This window comes from Tinamus guttatus, unplaced genomic scaffold (assembly GCF_059628265.1).
Source record: "Tinamus guttatus ecotype Peru unplaced genomic scaffold, ASM5962826v1 Tinamus_guttatus_pri_ptg000180l, whole genome shotgun sequence".
NCBI lineage: Eukaryota > Metazoa > Chordata > Aves > Tinamiformes > Tinamidae > Tinamus > Tinamus guttatus.
In genome coordinates this window covers 1,542,438-1,554,487 of record NW_028288714.1, presented here as the reverse complement: position 1 = coordinate 1,554,487, position 12,050 = coordinate 1,542,438, and the positions used below count along the sequence as shown (strand labels likewise).

The window sequence follows — 12,050 nt, the reverse complement described above, 5'->3', positions numbered from 1 at the left end:
ATTTTTATTTCTGTTGCCTCTCCTGGCAAAACCAAACATTTCTGAGAGTAATAAAAATCAGGAACAATCAGGAACCTGTTCATCTATAATAGCGTTGGTTTTTGCGGTAACGGGTACGGAAACGCTCATGTCAGGAGTGTTTTAACTTCTATGCATGCAATCACACTTCTGGAGTTTGCCCATGCCAAAGATCAGATTATGCAGCTGCCTCAGTATGAGACATGCTCATTAAGTGATCACATTCATCATTTCTAGCAGAACAGTCATTGCCGGGGGCAATGGAAAGTCATGGGAATATGACATTTTTGTACTTGCATGTTATTACTGCCACACCTCTGCTATCATGGTGGTTAAACAAAAAAAAAAATTAATTGAAAATTTGTTTTCAGTCACTAGGGAAGGAACCGCTGACCCAATCGTCCCTCTTTCTGCTTCTCAAAATGTGTCTCGTTTCCAGCTCTACAAAGCGTAGATTTCAACTGAAAAGACCTGAACTCGATTTGTTTGCACTATTCCGTGAAGTAGGTTATCAGTGGAGAACTAACAGCTACTTTCCCGTTTAAATTGCTCGTTTATTTGTTTATGTTTTATGTGGCGTTACTGCCCCAACAAGCTGTGCCCCGGCGGGGGCGGCCGCGCGCGCAGGGCCCGGGTGCGCTTTGCATGTCGTTCATCCTGAGGCTGATTGGGGGGGCACCAGCAGAAACGGTCCCGTTTGGGCATTGACCGAATTAACGTCGGAAACGTTTGTGTGTCGAGACTGTCCCATTGCTCAAGCATGAGCCGAAATAGCTCAGTTGGGAGAGCGTTAGACTGAAGATCTAAAGGTCCCTGGTTCGATCCCGGGTTTCGGCAGAACCCTTTTTCGTCCTTTTTTCTCCTACCGTTTCTCCGAAGTCCCCGTCGCTCCCCAAAACCTCGACTTTCCGGCATCTCGCTCGTGTGCCGCTGTCAGCGCGTAGCTGAAGCTGCTCATGTTTGGCACAGAAATTAAAGAACAGCCTTTAAGGTCAAAAAAGCAATTAAATGTGCTATAGTCTTCACAACTCAGAAACCGCCTTCCGCCCCCTTCTTTACTTTCCTGTTTGTAACCGTAACATGGCTTTTTCTAAAGCACACCTCTAAGGAGGGCACATATTTGTGATCTGAAGACATCAAGAGATGTAAAATTCATTCATTTCCTTGGTAATTTTTGCAACCACTCGTATTTATGTTCCTTATCTCAATTTTAATCTGCAGTCTCTTAACTTGTAGCTCTCGTGGCTGCTAAACCCTTTTGCTCCTAGGATGGAGATGGCTTCAGAATCTGGTATCTGGTCCTCATGAAGGCTTGTTAATCAAGTCATCACCCTGCCCTTGTTTTGATACGCCAAATGGATCAACATCTTGATATCTCTCCTTCTACAGACCCTTTTTCCTGCTTTCAGACATTTTTCTGCAGCCTTTTGAATATATTGACACCAGCGGCCTACGCAGAAAAATGCCTTCCAGTATTGGCTTCACCCCTACGAGTAACTTTTTCCAAGTTGTATTTACTCTTGAGGGATTAGCCATGTGCCGTGTGGTCACAAGTCGGTTGGCCAGGGGCTTGGTCCCAGGCCTGCTTTTATCTACCAGGATGGACATAGCCTGTACGTGGCACATTGGAAATTTAAGTCTGGTCTTCCACAGTGTTCCCTGAAGTGCCAGCAAAGGCCTCGACTGCTCTTTCCCACTCCTGGGGTGTTATTTTCCATCTGGGCTCCCCGATGTGTGGATGTATGGAGGTTATACCCTATACTTTTGTATAAAATGTCAATTTTTAAAGTTAGAGTAGTAATAGCAGTTATCTTCTCAGGGTCTGTGAAAGTAAACCCCTAATTTTTGTGAAACACTGAAACACTAAGGGCAATAGGCATGGGAACACTGAGCAGGAAATCTAATTTTTGTTGGGATTTGGAAAGCGTGCACTTGATGTGGCCTCAGGTCTCATGTGGAAGAAGAGGACAAAATTAAGTTTTGAAGAGATAACCTTAATTCTGGTATTTTTGAACTTCTGTCTGTCTGATTGTGCAGGCTTATTGCAGGTTTCTAATGTGATTTGGCAGTCTCCAGAAAAAAAAAAAAAAAAAAGGGTGTTGGCACTTTATTGCTTTCATGTCACACCACACCCAGACAGTTTTCATTCAACTTTATCTGCTTCACACCGTCTTTTTTGTTGGCATGGCTGCTTTCTAAGTTTCTTCTTGCCAGAGAACATCTCTACTTCCATTTATTTTTCTCTTAGCTCATTTCTCTGCGCTGAGCCCCCTGCCAGGAAGCAGATTTGGGCTGCTTTCATGTCCACCTCACTAAGCCGTTATTTTTTAATCACAAGGTTCCCTCTGTGCAGCCGGGGAACTTCTTTGCTGCTACAGATACGGTTGCAAGTATTTTTAAAATGAGCATCAGACACCAGTGCCTCATAGGGATTCAGAGGAAAGTCACGATTCATAATGAGGTTTCAGTCTTAATCAAACATTCACAATCTGATAGATTGGGCTGATATGTTTTTTTTTCCCTTTTTTTTTTTCTTTCTTCCTTTTTTATGACCATCTTTGGCTACTGATACACTGTCTTAGGTGAATGGAAACCGCAGAATCAGCAGCTCTGAAGAGATGTATCGCTCCCACTGGCTCCAGTGCTCTCCCAAGTGCAACAGCTTGCGACAACTTGCAATGACACAGGATGAGGTGTCCACTACTTGGTATTTATAACAGAGGCCAGATGGATTGCATTGGCTTTCTGAGGGTTTTAGCAAGGTCAGGTATTGCTCCGGCTACATGCTCCTTCTCCTTCTCCATGTCCCCAGACTTGCACATCTGTCCAATGTAAAAATCCCTCTCCTTGTCCCTCCGGACAGTTTCTCCACCTGATGTTTGTTACTGTCCTGTCTGCCTCTCAGCTGTGAATAAATTTTACACATTCTTACATGTAGCAAATATTCCTTCTTCTTGCATTGAAAATTTGGTTTGTCTGTTAGAAAAGATGTGTTTTTGTTTCTTAACTATTTTTTTTCTTACTTAGAGCTCTGTGCCTTTTTCAGACATCCATTAAAACTGCCAGATACATGGTATGATCAATTCCAATGATTTAACTATTTTCACAGAAGAACTAGAATTATGTTTTTCAGCCTTCTGGGAAAGAAATCCATTTAAAACAAAAGCCAAAGCTTTCAGCTAATTATGCATTTCCAGGATCTGGCACTCCACATTCAAGTTCTTCAATATTTTTTTCCATGAGAGAGAAGGCTAGGAGAAATTTATTCCATTTCAGTCCGTCTCAGGAACTCTTTTTAAAGCAACTCTTTTCGATCCAGATCCTGGGAAGTTTGGGGAGTTTGTTTGTTTGTTTGTTTATTTTCTCACCTTTTCACCAGCAATGTATCACAGGGCTCCTGCTTTTTTGTTTTTGCAGTAGTGGTACATGTAATCTAGAACAGTGAACAAGTCAGATTTTGTAGAGTTAAATGAATCTTTATTCCCTGGGAGTCCTCGAGGAAACAGTATATTTTCCCCAGAAAACAGTATGTTTTCTGTTTGTCTGTATATTTGTCTGCTTGCCTAAAGCAAGGGAGCATTCATTACTTTGACCAACAATGTTCTTGCGACTTAGCTCACATGACATGAAGGATAAATATCTTTTGTGTCATTTTAGATGTCAGGATAAATACTGGTTTGGGCTATCTTGTATAAAGAGTGTGAGGGAATTGTATGTTCCGGAACTGTCTCTAGAAGGACTAACATAAAAGCAGGGCATTGAAGTTTTCTGATATTATCTCAAATACTATGTGTGCACTGTCTTTCAAATTAGTTTTATGTGGTACAGAGTCTAATCTGCTTTAAGGCTTTATATATATTTTCTTGCTGTGATTCAGACAAATTCTTGCACTACTGAATCATAGACCTGAAGGGCCTCTCTCATACCCTTCTCATGCTGGTCTCTCACTTACATATTTCTGACTATATATATTTGGTGAAAGATGGATCATGAAGGGAGCCTGTGTGTTAGCCAGACTGAAGGTTTTTTACAGTTTTTGCACAATATCTCTAAAGGTCCACATGTGCCAAAACTAGAACATGAAAATAGTTTACATTTCACTTCACATTTTGTCAACCAATACGAATCTGCTGTGTACAAATTGGGTAGTCTCCTACCATAGTCATTTCGAGTAGGATCACAACTTTAGATACTGTTCAATGCCAGCTGAGACTGAACTAGTCTCCCTGGCCTCCCTGTCGGCTCAAGGGAGAGAAACTGGGATGGAGAGAGGTCACGTCACCTCTCCAAGATGTCTGTCCAAGCATGGGATGAGTCATCCCGTGGAGGTAGTTGTGTCTCTTCATGGATTAGTTAGGAAACACATGATAACTGGGATTGACCTCTCTACCTTCTGGATACCTATGGTTTATATTTGTAAGGTACCTAGGGAACCTCATATTCTTTCCCTGTCCTTACAGCCAGTCTGTTAGAAGACAATGAAGTGACTAGAGATCACAAAGTCTTTGTACAGTAGACAGTCTTTAGACATATAGTAACTACATCTCTCAAACAAGGTAGTAAGAACTTTTGCAAAGCAAATGAAGTACTCATAAATCGTCTCGGATGAAAACAAAACAAACAAACAAAAAACCCCCCCAAAACCCCCAAACAAACAAAAAAAAGGAATAGACTTTCCTGCTCCTGCTAGCTTCAGACCTGTGGAGGACAAGTTCACTTGGGCCAAAAGACCCATTTAAGTAAGGAATCCAGACTGGATTCAGCTGTCTAAATGTAGTCCTCTAAGGTATATTGAGCATTACTGGAGAAACACTCTAGGTTCCTCTTACAATAAATAAATGGAGAAGGTTAGACCTTTGTTTGATGTAATTCATCCCCTTCTAATGCAGAGACAGAAAACAGATCAAGGGAATTGCACCCTTAAAACATCTGTTTCTCTCCATTAAGAGAGGAGCCTACAAAGGACGCCCAGGGTGACCAGTTACATGCAGCTTATCAGTAGATGTCTAATGTTAGATGAGATAAAATTCACCCTCTAGATGACTAGGAAGTCTGCTGATATGTCCAGGGAAAGATTGATGAGTGGACTTCACAAAACACAGAAAACTTCGGTAAACAGAGTCCAGGCTGCTGGGATACAAGCACAGCAGCCTTGTGGCTGCCAAGAAAGGAAAATCACTCAAGGTTCTGAAACTGTCTTTAACACATGTTGAATTCCTGGCTTCAATCTTCTTGTATATTGTCATTGAGGCCTGGTTAGATGACTCCTCTCTGAATTAGTCTTCTGTTCTAACAATGTATGGATATATTATAGCTAGTATGTTGGATTTCAGTGAGACTTCTAACGGAAAGGAAGTCTGCAAATTAAAAAAGACTTGGATAAATAACATAAATGTGAGAGGGCAAATGCTAACGAGACTGTTCATCTCAAGAGGCACTTTGTGTAAGGACAGGATCATGAGATCTCCAGGGCGGCTTGGCATGGCCGAACTTTGTACTCGTCCTCCCAGTCACAGTGAGATGAAGAGTAAGGTTCTGAAAGGATGCTGACTTGTGCTGGAGGAGGGAAGAAAGAGGACACAGGTGAATAAGAGCCTGTACACGTGCATGGGTATACGTATATGTAAGTGTATGAGAAGGGAAAAGCAAAATGGGATGCGAGGGGGAAGAAAGTGTGGAGAAAAGAGGTCCAGGAAGTCTACACTTAAGAAAGGCAGGAGGGAATGGAGATGAACAATTAACTAAGTTAGAAAGTAAGAAGGAAAATACTTCCAGCACAGAGATAGATATTTACAGGCCTAAAGACAGGGATATAGAAGGTTGCAGAATTAGCATAAGACTCACTAGAAATGAGAAATAATTTCGCAAGAGTAAAGAAACAAACATTGTTAGTAGGAGGACACAGGAGGGCACAGAGTGGCAAATACTATTTTTCCTTCCTAGGTCATCCCATATTGTAATGTGAAATGCTTGAAAAAATTAGAAGATTGGAGAAACCGCTCTTTGAGATGTACTGCTCTGAGGTGTAAACCTCGGAGAACAAATATGTTTCTCTAACTGCTTTTTTCCCCTCCCCATATTAAATTACTTATATGTTTTGTGTAGGTCTGATTGCAATAAAATAAACAGTCAATTAAGAACAAGATTAAGAACAAGATCTGCAGATGTAAGGAAACCTATCTTCCTGTGGATTTGTGTTCAACTACCTGAATTTGTATTTAGGAGATATAAGGGGTTTTGTTTGTTTGTTTTTGGTCAGGTCACTTAAAATGGCTCACTTGTGTGTGTGTGATGTCTAATATCTCTAATGTCTAATAATGTTCACAGTCCTTAGTTTCATACTACAGTCTTTACCTCAACTGGGCATTTACCAGCTCTCTCCCTTCCACTTGTCCATCTAGCATCATCTATCATTCCTGGAACCACTATGAAACTATATCCTTTATGAGGATATCACTCTTTAGGATTCTTTCTCTATTGCCTGCTGTGGGAATATTAGACACCTAGCTGCTATATATGGTAAACATCATTAAACTGTATTAGTCTTGAATTAACTCCCAACCTGTATATACATATATAAATATATATATATAAGTATGTATTATTGGGTTGTTTCTGAAGTTTGCACTGAGAAATGTCTCAGTATATTTATAATATATATAATGTATATTTATAATATAAATATATATTTATATATTCATATTAAAATTATATTTATATAAATATATATTTTTATATATTTTTTAATGCTCCCATGTGACAGCATTAGAACAGCATGCCTTAGATCATGTTGCTTACTCTATGAAATTCAAAGCAGCCAAAATATTTATCACTTCAAACACTAGCAAAAAGGGGGAAACAATGTAAGCTTTGGATGAAGATTAGCATGGGTTCATTTCCATACAAAACATTCTGATTATGGCAAGTTTCATGTCATGCATAAGAAAAAGATACGTGGCATAATTTTTTGAGAAATGAAAAATATAATAAAGTGTTATAAACTGAGCTTCTTGACAACTACTAAGCCCTTTTTGTCCAGACTGGAAATTTTGCTCCCAAAAAGAAGAATTTCTGCCTTCTTAGATGAGATTTATGACAATGTATTCATGTAAAGGTGGTTTGGCAGGGCAAGGAATCAGATGTGTTATATTCTCTCCTTTTACAAGAAAAGAAACTAAACATGTTGTCAATGCCCAAGGTTTTCTAAAGTGTTTTTTTTTTTTCAGTTTTAGATGCTGGATTTTAGATACCAGAGATTGACTTGACTGAGTTTGCTTCTTATCATATGATGTCTTTCTTTTCTATTTCCTCCTTGTGTTTCAAAAATCTTTTTCTTCTTCCTATGGAACACATACATGCTTGTCATTTTCCTGTCCCTCTTATTTCCACTTTGACCTTTCCCTTTATGTATGGAGTTATCTTATCATCTCCAGAAAAATCATGATGAATCATCATGTGGTTTGTTCTTTCTGTTCATATATTAATTTCCACATAAGTTTATGTGCAGAATGTTTCATTTTGCCCATAATTCTTTCAAAAATTTCAAAGGCTAAATCTCTGTTTTGGTGCTAATCTGTCCTTGAGTACAGTAGAAGGATCTTGAAAAACAATACAGTCTTTTAAGGAAAAAAATGTGAACTGCCTACTTACTGCTCAGGAATTCTGTATTACTTGGGTGAACTGTGTTTAGCGATTTTTTTTGGTCTGTACCTTAGGGTATTCTGCTTATTTATTCCCTCTTTGCCACCCAAAATTATGTGAATGTGTTAACTCTAAAGATGCTGATATATTTATTTACTGCCCTTTGGAGATAGGCTGAAGAGTTTGGTGGGTGAATCTGGGCATGAGTCCAGGCTACAAGCAAGCTGAATTATGGTCTTCCTGTGCTTCAGTATGAAGTCTAAATATTTTAATTAACAAATTAAATAATTAAATACAATTTAAATCTGACCACAGCAGTTCTAAACTTGTGAAAAAAAAAACATTATGGTCAAAAATTCAATCAATGGGACTTTAGCCAGTACCCTTATGCTGTAATTAGTTATTTGAAAAGCTCTTTGACAACTCTCTATGAATACTTGTTAGCAACAGTGGAAACACACAACAGCACTCGTTTTGAACAGATAATAAACCCGCACAGTAAATAAAAGGTCATTCAGCATGATACTTGAAAAATCAGGGTAGTGCTGATATTGTACAGCTATAAGAGTGGCCCCTTTATTTAACTGCAATTTCCTCAAAGCCTAATTAAAAGACAGCTATCTTCTTGTGGTTTTATTTGGTGTCTTTCGTGCTATCAGCTGGCAGCTGTGGTTAGCTGCTGATGCAGGCAAGCCTGGAGCAGGCGCCAGCACGGGGACACCGGGGTGGCTCGTGTCTCTGCCCAGTGCTCCTGGCCAGGTGGGGAGAGCACCCTGTGCCCGTCTCCTTCCTCCCACCACAGATGCAGAACCAGCTCTCTCGCTGTGGTGAGGACAAGGGGGATTCGGTTTGGTGTCCTGCTCCAGCTGTGGTGACCAAGCACAGGGCTGCCAGCACCCCTCACAGGATCTTCTTATCCCTTTTCTGTTTCTTTGCCATCCTTTTCCACCCTTTCTCCACTCTGATCTCCTCCTAAAGAAACAATCCACCTCTAACCACTTTTTTTTTTTTTTTTTTTTTTTCTGCCCAGCAGTTCGGCATTTCTGTTACCCTTAACTGGTCAATCTCAGCCTTACATTGCGGTATTGCTGTTATGGCTTCCAAGGTCCTGCTGGCTTTGCAAGCCTGTAAATGTCTCTAATGGTCCCCTTGAATTATCCGCAGGGTTTGTCTGCTCTCATATAACTCCTCCTCTACCACTCCAGCTACTCCTCATGGTGCTATTTGTAAATGTGCCAGCTTCTTACATGCTGTTCTGTGTCCTGTACAGCAATTCATCACATTATATCCAGAAGTTTTCCATGTGTAATTCAGTTATCTGAATTTCAAGCCAGGCAACCCAAATGCCTGCAGCTCTAGTATTGTTCAAATTCTGAATAGCTCAAAAAAAAATAAAAAGGAGAGATTATGCCTAAGATAGAAAGGAAAATGCAGAGAAAGGAAGCAAAGACACAAAAGACATAAGAATAATTAGGCTGGAGTTTGAGGAGAACAGTGAGTGAGGTCTTGATGAAACCAATTGCTCATGTAATTCTTTTCTTTAAGCATGCCCGATGGAATTACTTCTCCTCCTGAAGTGAAACCTGTGAAACATATGTTTAGTGATGTGGCTCAGCCCAGGTAGGAGGAGGAATGGGAAAGGAGGAAAGCATGTCTCAGAAATCTGGGGACAGCTCAAAAGGCAGTAGACATCTGCTTGGGGAAGACTGAGCTGATTGACACTGATATGGATGCATCTCTGCAAGATGACGAAGAAGTGGTTTTCTATAAAAAGAACTACATGCAAATGTGACACTTATGATTAAATACATTTAATAGAGCACTAGAGGTGAACATTCGTGGTAGCAAATACTTTCATACCAAGCTATGCAGGAACAGATTGGCTAATACAGGGCAGTTTGAATTGTCTCTGAACAGGGACAAAAGAAACGAGGCTATTCCAGTGCTAGACACATGGACATGTGAGAAAACAGACCATGGAACACCTCCAGAGCTCCTTGGACACCTGAAATCTGGATGCACTGCTGAAGAGCAGAAGAGACTAATGCTACATCTACACAATACTGCATGCCATAGCATGTTACCAGTTTTGAAAAATTATGTAGTTGCAATGGAAGGGAGTAAAAATAAGAAAAAGTATTGTCTTATACTACTATGCTTGTTATTGCTTTCTTTCCTCTGTTAACTAAGTAATCGTCATATGTCTTTCTGCTGTTCCTTTTCTTCGCTTTCCGATCTAGTTTCCCTGAAAAGTAATCGTTTCTCCTCTCTCTTGTACTACATTAGAAACACTTTTCCTTGCCTAACTTTTCCTTGTCTTTCTCAATACCTCGCCTTTCTCTGTGCCCACTCTTTCTGCCTCAGATGGGGTCTGAAATGGCACTAATAAATTTTATAGGGCTCTCTGAACTGAGTCAGCTTTGACTGTAATGGCTGCTCACACATGCATTTTATAGGTAGACACCTCAGATTAGGGGTTCAGTGAGCCGGCTATACTCCAGCAGTATTTTCTGACTCTTTTTGGACGTGCCAGTAGATACGTGTAAAATGTTCATTTTATTTGCGCTAAGACGATGTGTTGGTAACTCCAATTCAAGAAAATATCTAACCTATCTGCATGTACTGATCTTCCCCACATCACAGACGTGTTTTCAGGGAGGACAGGGAAGCTGCATTGCTCAAATTGGGATTGAGTTAATGCTCAATGCTAATATGCATTGTGTATGCATTTATAATTTCTGAACTTCTTCAACACATTTTTCCAAACACTATGCTTGCTTTCTGTCTTTTTTTTTTACATATTGTGTAAAAGAGAGCAGCAGACAAAAGTCAGTTCTAGGTAAATTGGATCCTAAGGGAGATGAAATGTATTCTATATTACATGGCTTTGCTAATTTGCTTTATGTTTTCGTAGATAGCGTAGAAAGACAATTGAACATGTCTGGCAAATGACACTTTTTTGATATAATGATTTTAGAGCTTGAAAAAGCTGATTATAATATCTGCAGCATCAATGAAGTCCTTAGCTGTGTGATGGTAATGTTTGTTGCATAGATAGCAGACTTGTAGGATAATGTGATTGAACATCCATGTAAATATTGAATAGCATAGACACAACCACAGCTATAACCACAGCTGTTTTTTATTATATCTATTTACAAAACTGCCTAAACACTGGAGAGAAAGAGAGAGATTGGGAGTTAGAGAAAGCTTTCAGGCTACTACTGGGAGATGCAAGTTTTTATTCTGCCTGGTAGAAATGAACTAAGAGTATTGCTTTTAAGATTCCTTTTGTTACTTATCACTACTTTATTTTGATTTATTCCTTTTATCCCTCTAATACATAAGAGTTGCCTTGCGGGCAAGAACTGCTGCATACTAGCAGCTTTTTAAAGTCATTTTGTAGATATTCTGAATAAAGCCACTTGTCTGTAAGTCTGCTGTGTGTATTGATCTTACAGACTGTCTCCTACAGTGGGTAATAAATGTGACAGTTTGGAAAGGCTAGTAATCAGACCATGCCCCATAACAATCTTTGGGTAATGCTGAGGAAAAGATTAGAGACCAGACAGATTCCACTCACGTTTTAAAAAGCTATTAAATAATTCATTCTGTATGCAAAAAGATTATTAAAAATGAGTCCATCTCCACTTGCCACTTAAATGCTACTGGAAGAGTACTAGAATTCTGCAGTCAGCAGATGGAGACTCCATCTAAGATGTTACTGCCAGGTTTATTAATTTCTGTTTATGCTGAACCTATGTCCTCTGGACTTCTAGTTCATTTCTCCTGCTGCTTCTTTAGTGAAAAGTGTTTTTGTTTTTGCAGTGAATGAACCAAAAAAAAAAAAAAAAAAGAAGAGTTTTCCTTTCTATTTATCATCTGTTTACAAGGGTTTGGGTTAAAAGAATAAAACTGTTTCTCTAGCCACCTCAGCAAAACTGTGACCATCACTTTCGCAAAGCACATGACGGACAGGCACGACGTGTAGAAAGAAATCCAAGGCATTCGCACTCTTGACAAGCTGCCAGAGCCCTCAGAACTCGCTCTCACACTGGCGCCTTTTCTGCCGTTGATGTCATGTGCAAAACACGAGGATTTGTGCAGCGCTAATCCCTCTAATGAGGACTTCTCCCAACCTCTATATAAACCCTTGCTCAAAGCGGTGGCTCTTGCGCAGGCACCACAGAGCCACAACTCCTGCCTTCTGAACCAGATTCAAGGCAATTAGAGGCCGGGATTAAGTGAAGGCCCAACGCCGGCATCCTCAGCAGCGAGGGGAATTATCCTGGTTAGGCGGGGCATGGAGCAGCTGCAAGGCCCAGCAGTCCTGTGATCCCACTGAGCAGATCTCCGTGCTCCGCTTGCTACATTCCTGCAGAGGGGAGAAC

At 40.1% G+C, this 12,050-nt stretch overlaps 1 non-coding gene across 1 annotated transcript; it reads left to right on the top strand.

The window, feature by feature from the left end:
- The first annotated feature begins 782 nt into the window (after positions 1-782).
- TRNAF-GAA (transfer RNA phenylalanine (anticodon GAA)) lies at positions 783-855 on the top strand. The gene has a single exon. It is a non-coding gene; the product is annotated as a tRNA-Phe (tRNA).
- Positions 856-12,050: the final 11,195 nt, after the last annotated feature.